We start from the raw sequence: 13423 nt of genomic DNA on the forward strand, positions 1-13423 counted from the left end.
ATTATTGATTCTGTATCGATGACATTTTATTATCGTGTTAGAAAATTAGAAAAAAAGGATTTTATTTTATATTTCAAACGAGGTTTAATAACTATTATGATGCCTTTTCTTCTATATAAATGTGTGCGTGTTTTTCAAATACTCTTTGTTATTGTCGCGTGACTTTTTTGCGAATAGTCCACTTCCTTTGACAATGGAAAAATCCCACATCATTAATTATACACATCATATAATATTCCTTGTTTTAATGCTTATCAAGAGTAAAGGCTTCAGCGGGTTGATATAATTATTTGGAATTAATTATATATGTAAAGAGATCGATGTTTTATTATAGTAATGTATCCATATAAGTTTAATTGTATGATGAATGATTTCCTCATACTTGGACATAATTATTTTTTTTTCACTCTTGTGATAATTGCAAAAAAAATTATATTTTATGTTTTCGAATAAAAAGTGCAAACAAATTTCTTTATGTAAATTTTTATACGATTTCTTGTGGTATTTTAGTAGATAGAGATCACCCCGCAATGTGAAAACTTATACAAGTCGCTTAGGTAAAATCGTGACGGGACTTTCAAGATGTTTAAGCGAAGTCGAGGAACGCTCTGACGCAAATAGACATATTATTACTTATGATTTCGACGGATGTTTTGATTTCAAATTTGATTGAATACTTATAATTTGAAAATGACATGTTGTCTAATACATCACTTTCTTTATAAATATATTGTAGTTTTTTCGTCAATTGAATTTGAAATAAAAGGAACATTTGCTTAATCCCACAACCTATATCGATAATTATGATATTAATTTTTATAGATGGTTATATCATCATTTTTAATGTATCGACAATTAACGAAAATTTTGTGCACATCACACACGTGTCCTCAACTAACTTCTAAAATATCACTTTTCTTATAAAACCTATTTTCTTCTCGCACTTTGTGGTAATTAGGCTCTGTTTTACTTAATCTTTTTATAATATTTAAAGCTATATTTTTTTTACATCAATTTAGTTTGTTATATCAGATTTAGCACTATCTCATACTAATTAATAATTTCAGTTTGTATATTTTGCTCGGACGTATATTTAAATAACAGCTTCATTGTTCTATTAGATGACTAATTAATTAAGATATGCGTCAATCAGTAATTATTTAAATGTTGTAAAAGGATTCTAAGTCAATTCATTGACTAAAAATGTAAACAATTGTTCGTTTGCTTATTATTACAATCATTATATTATCAAATACAGTTAGTCTTGTTATTGTCTCCTAACTGTCATGATGGGCTCGGAATAATTAAATTTTATTTTACTATGGAGCAGCTACCTACCCAACACTAAAACATCGTTAAGTGTAATTTCAACGGAGTATTTTTTATTTTGAATTCATGCATAATTATTAATATCGTTGTAAGACTAAAGTATTATAATATATTTTTTGTTATTTCTATTCTTACCGTCAAGGTCAAAATCAGCCAAAACAGAAACCGGATTGAAGACCACAATCATTTTTATCATAATCATTGATATCACGCGTATATTAAAACAAACTAAACAAATTAACTGTACGTACACTCGTTACATTAACAGCAACTTCCTGCAATAGTTGTAAAAGTCACAAAGTAAGTGCTTCAAACGCAAACAATAAACAACATACTCGAACACATGCGTTTGCAATAATTACCGGCAACGCAATTAACTAATAAAAAAATCGCACAAAAAGAGAACATCATATTTTCAAGGTTTCTTTTTTTAAATACACATTCCATTTATGCAATAGGCACTGTTTCGCGTAAACTTCACAAAAAGATAGTTCGGTATGATAAAAGCAAGTTATAAACAATAGTGGCACCGATCGTGCTTCTAGCCGGTAGTAATTGCTAATCAGACGTTATCAGAACTCGTGTGTAGGTAAGTGACATTTCGTAGGCATGCGCCTCCAACGATGTGTCGAGGGCGCGCCGCGGGAGGCAGCGCGCTCACTCGCGGTTAAGAGAGGACTGTGGGTGCGATCCGCTGCTGTGCGTGTAGAAACCGGAGCGTGGAGCGGGCGCTGGAGCGGATGTGTTCGACCACTCGAGCGGAGCGGACAAGAGACGTCGACCACGAGCAAGGCTAATATTATGTAGATAGATGTCCGCTGACGAGGGAGTGCACCGACCTGAATCAACCCCTTTACATAAATAAATTAAGTGTTTTTGGTTTCTGACGATTGTCATATTGTTTTTCATTTAGGCACTAGCGTCATGATTTGAGACAATTCGACCTTAATCGCGTAAATGTTACTATACCCTCTTCTTGTGGATAAAGCGGTAGGAAAACGTTATTAGGAGAGTGATACAACGTGTTAGATTCAAAGATATCTACCGTTATATATAACTAGCGACGATAAGAGTGGAGTGCAGTGAAATTAAATCGATGTTTGTTATTGACATGTCGTGTTTAGTTTATTCATCATTACTTTTCTTATTTCATTCATTTTTCTGACGGTGCAATAAATTAAGCGTGTTTATGACTTTGCCATGCTAAATTACGATTTTTTGTTCACATTTTTATTTGTATATCAATACACTCTTAAATAAATGCACTGTGAATACATAGCTTCAACTAGTACAAATACAAATGACATATTTACTTATTATCTAATAAAATGGTAGGAAAGTCAAAACTGTACATTGAATATTTTTTTTTAAAAGAATACTTGGGGTGTGACCTACAATCGATACCGAAGCCAAAAATATAGTTTTTAGAATTTTTGCCTGTTGGTCTGTTTGTCTGTTTGTCTGTTTGTCTGTATGTATGTCCGGGATAAACTCAAAAAGTACCGCATGGATTTACTTCAAATTTGGCACGAATGTTATTAAGAAGTCGGGTCAACATATAGGCTACATATTATCATGCTATCACCTACCAGGAACGAGCAGTAAACCTTTATTTCCTCAACGCATTCTGTAATAACGTGTAATTTAACGACGCATATTTGAATGTTGTTATTATTATTTTAATAACCATGCTATATAAGCTAGCTTCACACTATAAAAATCACGCAATATAAGTAACTAAGCCGATAAACATAATTAAATGAATATAAGTAGACAAGACAATTTTAAAGCAGCGTCATCTATGAGATTTTTCTGTAGATATGAAATGTAAAGAAGAAACGGTATAATCGTAGGTATTTTTGGTGCTGTATAGCGTTCACGCAGACGACGTCGCGGGCAATAGCTAGTTTGTAATACCATTGCTACGCTTTCATGTGCTGATAACGTCCTTACCTGTTATCGAAACTGCTAGTGGTCACTGTGTTTTATTAACCGACTTCCAAAAAGGAAGAGGTTCTCAATTAAACTGTATTGTTTTTTTTATGTATGATACCTCAGAACTTTTGACTGGGTAGACCGATTTCGATTTTTAATTGAAAAGTGATGCATGTCACGTGATGCCACTTAAATTTAATTGAGATCCAACAAGTACTTTTCGCGTTATATCTAATGCATATTTACATGACAATTTTTTCGTCGACTTACGTTGTATTATACCGCTTAATTTTTTACTGGGTTTGGTGATTTTGATAATTCTTTTTAAATCGAAAGCTGATGCTTTTCCTGTGGCCCATTTAAATTTGATCGAATCATAAATAATACGATCGAATTAAGAAACTCCTCGTTTCTTGAAGTCTTCCAAAAACGAAAAAAGGCCTTTTTGTACTCTAATAGTAAAAGTGTGTTTTATTGAAATATTTTAATTCTGAAAGTTATATGTGTAATAAAGTTAGTCTATTTAAAAAGTAAGACTTTTTAAAACGTACCTTTACAGTTCACACGGCTTAGTCACTATAAACGAGATATAATTGACAAAATGAATGCTAACGCAATAAATTACAACATTGTAATCAACGCATTTATTATAATATATCATCGTATTTTTTTTCATAACTAATTGCCATTTATTCAATAATGCGAATAAAAGATAAAAAAGCAAAATAATAACTTATTAATGTATAAATTATAATGTTAATAGATATGCATTCATTATTAGACTCTAGACCAGTGGTTCTTAACCTTTTGATGAGGGACCTTTTATCAAGATGTGTATATTTCGCTATTGACCACTAACTATTTTGGAGGAAAATATTACTCGATATTTATATATATACTTTAATATTTCTAATTAGTATCTCTTATAATATATAGTTCTAACCCAGTGAGACTGATTGGACCACTGGTTAAGAACCACTGCTGTCATCGTCTAACGATGACTATGGAACCGTATTTAAAGTTTTCGGGCGCAATTTATAACCGACTTCAAAAAAAGGAGGAGGTTACTCAAAAGAAGATATCCCTAGTTTGGTGCCATGATAAGGAAACCAGGATTTGATGATGGGATCCCAGAGATATCGAGGGAAACCCTCGAAAATCTGCATACCTTTTTACTGTTTGAACCAATTTTGATGATTTTTAATTTAATCGAAAGCCGATGTTTATCATGTGGTCACATTTAAATTTCATCGAGATCTAATTACAACTTTTGATGAAATCTTTGATAATGCGTATTTACTTGACTATTTTTTCGTCTACCTACGTTGTATTACTTGTCGATATAATTGAAGTCGGTTTATCTTCGTTTGCCTGCAAACACAATTATTACGTAAGCACTCAATATTATAGATACGTGTATTAGGTGTATTAAGTACGTGTATTGAAGACAGAGCGAGGAACGAAAGGTTATATTTGAAGTAATTTAATTTAATTTTAGAGTTAAAGCGTTGTTATTTAGATTTCTGAAAAGAAACCTTTGTGTAATTCAATATTGTACGCAGCTTGTGATTAAGAAAATACGATATAATTTATAGTCGTTTATAGACCTTCCTCAAGAGGAGATTGTAACAATATAGGAGTAAGCTGTACATAAAGTAAATATTAGTATTATAGATAACCTTTAATTCCTAAGGTCTAGCTAAGTTTAGCTATGTTAGGAAACTTAGCACTACTCTCTCTACGTAATTAATACTAGTTTAAAACTATATTAATCCGATATTGATAGCAAGTAGGGATTTCAATCCCGCAGCTCAATCAATCCCGCGGGATTGAAATACGGGATTGATCAATCTCGCGCGGAATAGAAAACGTCACTTTCATACTCATAGTTGTCTGCAACTACAGTTACACTTAGTATATGTATTTTTTTCATGGCGTTTTACCCGAAAGGTATAGCAAAAAATTTTTATCGTGCGTATCGTTTCTACAGGTCATCGTTTTGAAGGCCCGTGATCCCGCAGGTTAATGAATGGTACGGGATCCCGCGGGATTGCGATTTGTCGAAGAGAAAAGGTCCGGATACGTGGTCACCAATGTGGTGGACGCATACTTCTACCACAACAAAACCGTAGCGGAGCTGGAGGCCTTCGTAGACCTCCTGGCCGCTGCGGCTGGTCGACAGGCACTACGTCAGGTCGTCCTCCTCGGCGACCTGAACGCCAAATCACCGGACTGGGGCAACCCCTCCACTGACTCTCGCGGATATTTTATTAACCGTAATAAGGCTAACGATTAGTTTTACAGAAGCTCAAAGTAAAGGACTAATTTTAAACGCATAGCGAACGTGGCGTGAAATTGAAAATCTCGTTATAACTCAACCGTAACTGAATCAATACCAACGTCACACGTAACTGTATAATTAACATTACATTATAGAACACGTTATTTATTGAACAAAACGTTGCGTTTATTTACTGTTGACGATAGAAATTTATATCACAAGTATTTTATCAGTCCAGTCAATAATTACACTACATATAGGGTAAATTGACGGGTCAGTTATTTTGCAGAGGTCAACGAATTTACACTTACTCGTAATTAGGCTTCAACCTTTATCGCTAAACCCAACACCTTGGGTTAAAACAGAATCTGTGGTCGACCGAAAGTTAAAATAATATTTCATCGATTATTTATTAACATCCTAATGGTTTCCAAGGTTTATTTTAATGCCTTTCATTCGGCTGAGTATAAAATTTTTGTACACAACATGTTAGTAAACTTGCGTCCTTCCATTTAACTAAGATATCAGAATCAATATTATAATCTAAACATGCTATTTAATTGCCATAACGCTTTAATAAAAATAATAAAAATAATTATAAAATTATCATTATTTATAAAATTATCATTATTTATAAAATTATCATTATCTATAAAATCATCATTATTTATAAAATTACCGTCGTGTGTACGTAAGTGTGGTGTCAATGACCGATTCACCTGAGTTTTACAGTTATAAGTCCGTTATTTATAGTCAATTTTCCCATATTCACCAATATTTTTTTTCCAAATTTGTCGATTTTAGTGTTACGGAGTATTGAGATTTACTTACGACTGCTTCATTTTTTTTCATGAATAATTTCTTTTCAGCTATGGTATGCCTCCATGTATCCTATATATAGCCTTAAACCGATGGACGCCAGTTTAATAACACGTATACATATTAGTTTTACTAGCGTTAATTTGAGGGACTAAATTGCTTATAACCTTCCTCTGTACAGCTATACAACACAAAAAGATTTTTTTTTAATTTTAATGAACAAGTAGTTACTGATATTGGTGCGTTTAAACAAACAAACTTTTCAGTTTTATTGTATTAATATAGATGAAAGTAAATTAACGGATCAAAATGATCGTCTTTGTTAACAATACGAAGTTTAATATTGACACTTATAAATAATTATTTTATTATATAAACAAAAATTTACAATATATGTAATGCTTAAGATTATTAAACATATAGGATTCATTTAAAATAATATAAGATAAGCTCTTACTTTTATCATCAGAAGAAGTAAATGCATATAATATTGATGGAAACTTATATATACTAAATTTAGTATTATCCATAGCAGCCCCCACCCTTAACGCCTTGATATTGAGACGCGCCTAATGCAAACACATATGGGGTCCTACTAAATTGCCCGTTCCCTATTATATGAAGTTAGAACCTTGGTATTCCTTAGCGATTCGTAATTTTTTTATAAATGTGTATTACATAAAAACCAAAAAACCTACATAAAAATTTAGCAAGAAGTATTGTTTAAGTCCGTAAAAAAGTAGAATTACTGAAATTAAATAAGTATCGACAGTTATGATTTATTTGTAATGCTTATATTGCACTTCTCGTAGGAAATAAATTGTGTAAACTCAACATTAACCCAGCTGATTGAGTGTTTTTAACAGTTTTAAATAAACAAAAGTCAAACTAGTTCACGGATATTTTCATAATAATTAGTATTACGTAGAGAATACAGCAACATGAATAGAGGTAGTGTAATGTAAACATATACTTTTACTCTCCAAACTATGCATTTTAATATTTTAACGTTTGTTGAAATATTGCATTCCCTGATAATTTTGTATTTTTTTAATTGTCTTCAAAAAGGAGGATGTTCCTAATACGACTATTTTTTATATGTATAGCTTTGAACTGGGTGAACCTATTTTGATTGTTTTTTTTTTTTTACTATATATAAGTAGTAAATAAAAATAAACGGATTTCGTGTCGTCGATAAATTAGTAGATACAAAGAGGTATTATTCACAATTTTACAGTTAGTCATATTCATTTCAATAATTAATATGCGTTACCTTATTAAGGCTATTTTTAAATAGTGAAAAAATGTTTTATAAAATATTTTTTATTATATAAAATTAATATCCCACAATATTTTCAACTAAGGCATATTTTTATCGTAAAACGATTACGACGATATTAAATTTGTTTGTACATTGTTATGTATTATAATAGTGTATAAATTACCAGAAGATATTTTTAAATTACCTGTAAAACCCAATGAATATTCGTGTCAGGTTTTTGTGTATTCATAAAGCATCTACAGTGTATTATATTTCGCAAGACCTACTGTCATACAAATCTACATATACATTTAAATCAGTTGTTAAAAATATTTGTGTATGAATAGACTTGAACAAATATAAAAACTCATAACTTTAAAGCGAGTAATTTGAGAAGCGACTCTTCAAAATGGTAACTCTATATTCGGTGACTTCGGTGACTGTTCCGATTATCAACATTTTTTCTTTATGTGCTCAACAAAATATTCGAAATACAATATAAAATATTCGAATTAGACGAGACAGCTTTATGAATACTGTGTTAAATAATAAATTGCCTTTTATTCAAAATTATATTAATATGAAATTTTACAATGTACTTTGTTATGAATTTAAAATAATTGTAAAATATTTCTTGAAACGAGTTGTGCAGAAATGGCTGCAATGGTCAGTAAAAATGGTGAGAGGAAGAATAAATGAACATTTACTCACGTAAAATAAATATTATCAGTAAGTTTTATAACATCAAGTAAGAATTAAGATGATAGTTTATCTTAGTATTTTAATTCCTATACTACCATATCCATATTTGTTAACTATATTTACTTACGCAGAATATTTTCGTCTCTCTCGGCAAATACACCGTCATCACTTACCTGCAAAAGAATAAAAAATATCACTTTTTTGTAGCATATAAAGTTTACATTTTATGGAGGAACCACCAGGGTACTTTTATGGCTCATGAGTTCAGTGCTGGTTGTAATGTGGAGCTACCAAAAAATTTATAACGATTTTTGTTTTTTCTTCGATTTTTAAAGGCCGTTTAAACGTTATGTTACTATTATTATTACGTTACATTTATACAAAGATATTGTACCTGTTAAGTAGTTATTGACAAATATATTTGGATATACGACTATAAGTATATACAAATTTTGTACAAATATATATACCGTAATTTCAAATGCCGCGGTCTTATTATTGATTGTGTTAAAAAAAACGAGAGTGCTTTAGACCACACAACTAAAAGTAACTCTTATAACTCTTACTCTTTCTATCTTCACTAACTTATATCTCCCTCTCAACTTCCGTTCGCCTCGCCCGATCACATTTTTCGTAGCACTCGCGTCACGCATTCACCAGCTTACTCCCCAAGTCAAGCGTGCGTAAAGATGTTTTACTTCGAAAATGTTTGCATATTTATATAAGAGTCGCTTTAAATTTGAAGGGTGTTATACAATACGCTTAAACCAGTACAAATGTGAATAATGAAACAAAGGGATGGACTCAAACGGGAAGGATAGCCGTTCTAAGGTTTCCGTTATAATACGTCAAAAAAACTAATCGACTTACATTCGCTTGACGTTCTATAATCTGCAAACGCATTGTAAGACAATAAACGAAAAAATTGCTATAACTCGAAGAAACAAAGTATTAAAAAGTTGGTGAGTTCGTTGTCGAAGCGCCGCGGGCTGCGCCGCCGTATCGACCGCTTGTGACGTAACGTGCGGCCCGGACTTCAGACCCTTGCACAAAAACTTTAAGCGCTATTTCCAAATTCGAATTTCGAACCACAAGATTCCAAAATCCGATACGGAATTCAGAATACATATCGTATGGATTCTCAAAAATACAATATTGTATGATATAATTAGCTGTGCCATATGAATTTATTTGCGTAAAATACGATCTGTAGAGGGATTTTGACATTAAAAAAGATTTATGACAATTATGTGTGAGATGCATGTGATTGAGTACTTTCATTTGTATTCACGCACAATTTGAAGATAGATCCAGATTTTAAGGTTGTCAAAATCGGGACAGTGGATACCTATGCAATATTTATATGTCAACAGCTTCTTTTAATTATGGTTTATGCTTCACTTGCTATGCCCAAACCCGCAGGCGCCCATGGAATTCTAACTTAATTCGTATGCTAAAGTGCCTATATCTTTGCAATCTCTCAAATCGTCTCAGTCCTTGTTATCTTAAATAATTTTTTGAACATAAATGGGTTTTTATATTATTTAATCATATTATTTTACGACGCGTTTCGCAGCGCTGTTGCGCTTGCGATCGCGGGTTCGATCCCCACAAATGACAAACATTTGTATCGGCCAAATAGATGTTTGTTGTAGTCTGGGTATTTGTATTGCTGCTTGTGTATTGTTTGTGTATCCGGACCCGTGACACACTACGAAATGCTACTACTGGCCGTTGAGAGTCTATTTATTATTATAGGTATAGGTAAAAATTATTTATCATTTTATATCAAACTATTGCTGAAGTTATTTTTTTAATATATTTCTTAAAATTCATACGGGATTCTTCCTCTCACATTCAATTAACGAAGTAAGCGATCCGATAAGAAAACGTAAGAAGTCAATTTACGGCCACCACCTTACACATTATTTAATGTAATTTGTTTTGTAATAATTTAAGAAATTCCGCGGCTAATTGGCTCTATTTTATAGAACAAATACTTTTGACTCAACTCATTGAAGGCTAACATTTTTCGTAAAAAACAAATTCAGCTTGGATAAAGAAGTCTCCAGAATATTTGAATGTCGAAAACTGTTCGAAATTCATGATGTGAATTATATTAAGGAAAAGGTCAAGGCATTCTAAAAATAATAAAACACATATTACGTATATTTTATATCAATATAATTTACACAAATTAACAATTAAACAGTAACTATTCATAGAAGTAACAAAAATATAGGTACTCGTACTTACGTATTTTGTTGCTTATTTGTATATACATTTGCATATACTTATGTATTTAAAAAAAAAACACTTTAGATGACTAAATCTCTGTAGGTACTTAACATGCAAATAGTCAGTAAATGCAATAGTAATTAAATTCAATAAGTCTTAATCAAATTTTACAGTAAATATACAAAGCAATAAAAATAAATGTAATTAAGAAGACCACAAAAGTAATAATTATAATCGTACTTCCGCGGTCTGCGGTCTGTGTCTTGAATGATCGTAAATAAATAATACTTTGTTACAATTATGTCCTTACGAGCGTACTAAATGAACAGAATTAATTATATTATGTTAAAAGAATACATATATAAATACTATTTATTTTAACTCTAAAATTTAACCAGCCATGTATTCAAATTAATTCAAACGCTTAACTTTTTACACTATTTTGTTTTATAACTATTTAAACATAAAAATAATATATGCCATTGTCCGCAACAGCATCGTCATTGTCTTGATTGAGTCGGTCAAAATTCGACCCAATCAACATGGTGTGTAGTAACCAAAAGTAATTTTTTGTTGTGTCCGAGTAGAAAAATCTTTAACAATATTTAATTAACTTTAACCATCACAACAATAAAAAAATTAAAAGTTTATACCGAATATATAATAAACCAACTCTGGGTAAAACCACTATTTATTGCTGGAAGATTAGCCCAGTAGTTGTTCGAATGAAAAATAAACCGTGCAATTGGGCTCTATTTTCGTACAGTCATTGCAAGAACGTCTAAAGTTAGTTTTTACTGATTCCTAACTAGTAGACTTATGAAATGTATAAATTATTGCTTCCATAATATCCTTAGCCTGTAATCAAATAATCAAATTTGACTTTTTCCAACTTGATCAACAAACAAAAGAATTAAGCTTCTGAATCATCTATTAATACAAAGAAAAATATTCTTCTCAGCCTCGAAACGGACTACACCTGGCAGAACCCATTCTGCGATAACAATCTCTTTGTCGTCCTTGCCAAGATAGACTAAGTCTATCTTCACTAATAATCATAAGAAAAATGAGGTCATGAACCAGGATCTTACGTTAGGTGTCTTACGGTCGACTTGTCTCCAACGAATCAACATGGTCTTAATCTCTTTCATAACAGACAGGTAATTATCATACAAGTATATCATAAAATATTGTGATTTAAATAAAATGTACAGGTCTATAGGCATTCTAAACATTAGAGTTTAATAATAAATTTGACAATTGGATTTACAGTGTACAAATGTAATGCTGATTTGTAATAAGAGTGTGGTAACAAAAAAATATACTCACATATCTAAAAATTATAAAAAAATTAGTTGTCTGCTAAATTGGTTTACGGACGATAGTTTAACGTGACAAAGTCATAACAAAACATCTCCTCGGACGCATAGGCCAATCGAGTGGAAGAGAGATAGATGCGACGCAAGAGTACAATGAGCGTAACGGGACAATAAGCGTAAAACTACAATGAGTCTTTCTTTTTCGTGTATGCAGCTATCGTTTACCGATTTATTAGACGTTGTCACGTCAAAAAATTAAAAAAGAAACACCATGTATACAAACGGCGCCAAAGCAAATTACAATTCTACGCGCTGTTTAGTATATCATCAATGAATAAATTACGTTTTTTAGTGTCTCACATATAATCGATTAAATTATTTACAGCGTTACATAAAAGAATCTCTTAAACAAGTTATTTATCTGTCAATAAAACTTTACTGCCATTGTGGCAACGTTTGAAATGAATGTGTGTGGTGTGAATGGAAGTGGATAAATAACAATATGTATTATATATAGTACAGGCAGTATGTAACGTATTTAAATAAGTTAGTCATTTAAAAATGTAAAAGTGTCACTAAATGGGATTAAACATTAAATAACACACAATGTATACATTTAGTAACGTGTATTATAATAATGTATAAACCAAATAATCTATTTCTAGATGCGTCCTAGAAATTTATGCCAATGACAAACCGGACGAATACTAACGTTGCATGTAAAGCATCGTAATTTAATGTACGTCAAACAAAGAGGCTTCTAATAACGTTTTAGTATAAGAAATTGGAGGATTTTTACAAGACAAACTATATATGGCCATATAGATGTTCGTCGTACTCTGGGTGTTTGTGCTTGTGTATTGTGTATTTTTCCGGATTCTTGACACAGGAGAAAATCTAAAATGGGGCTGTTGAGTTTGTTTATTCATTTTATTTATTAATACCAGGTATGTATTATTACAAATTACTCAAACATACCTCGTCAGATCTCGATCAAATCTAACTAGGCCACATGATAAGCATCAGCTTTCGAACCCAGAAAAAGCTATGAGGTAACACACTAACAAAAAAAAATACAGTCGAATCGGGAACCTCCTCCTTATTTCAATTCGGTTAAAAAATAACAGAACCAAAGACAAGGACCGTCATATTTTTATTTTTTTGCTTTATTTCTAGTTTTATTTCTTGGTGTTGGCACACAGTTTGCCAAATGTGTTCATATTAACGGACCACTAGGCCGAGTCGTAGCACAACATTGTTATTACATTGTATGTAGGTAAGCTTCCTCAGTAAACATTTAACGCAAAAGATTAAGCCGGAACGATACTTTCTCGGATTATTGCGTTTAAAAAGTAAACAACCTCTAAGAATTTCGTTGGTGATGTAAATGTTATTCTTACCTACAACATTTACAAAGTTGATAATATAATTAGTTCAAAATTATTTTGTGGGGTCTTTATCCCTATCCTATTATTATATCCAATCTTTTGTCTCAAGTTTTGTAATTAATCAATTAATTCTAAAGGTATTTTCAACCAG

This window comes from Melitaea cinxia, chromosome 6, assembly GCF_905220565.1.
Source record: "Melitaea cinxia chromosome 6, ilMelCinx1.1, whole genome shotgun sequence".
Lineage (NCBI taxonomy): Eukaryota > Metazoa > Arthropoda > Insecta > Lepidoptera > Nymphalidae > Melitaea > Melitaea cinxia.